Source organism: Ipomoea triloba, chromosome 16 (genome assembly GCF_003576645.1).
Source record: "Ipomoea triloba cultivar NCNSP0323 chromosome 16, ASM357664v1".
NCBI classification, from domain to species: domain Eukaryota; kingdom Viridiplantae; phylum Streptophyta; class Magnoliopsida; order Solanales; family Convolvulaceae; genus Ipomoea; species Ipomoea triloba.
Genome location: NC_044931.1, coordinates 11,083,341 through 11,083,637, shown reverse-complemented (window position 1 = coordinate 11,083,637; position 297 = coordinate 11,083,341).

Genomic DNA, 297 nt, shown 5'->3' with positions numbered 1-297 from the left:
TAACCATAAACACACTATGGTGCATCATGGCTCACTAGAAATTCATTTCCTAGCTTTTCCTTATTGATTTAAACAATTTTCTTTGTATCTCGTTTACTACCACATTCATTCATTCAATATTCTTTGATACTTTGTGACAATGACGCGAATGAGTAAATCCTACATATTCCATTGATTAAAGACTTGTCAAAACTTCTAACTTGACCTCCCTAGATGCCGACACAACCCGGGGTAACCCCAACAATCTTTTATTTTAACAACCACAAAACAGCGGTAAATCAAATGGCGTCGTAGCTA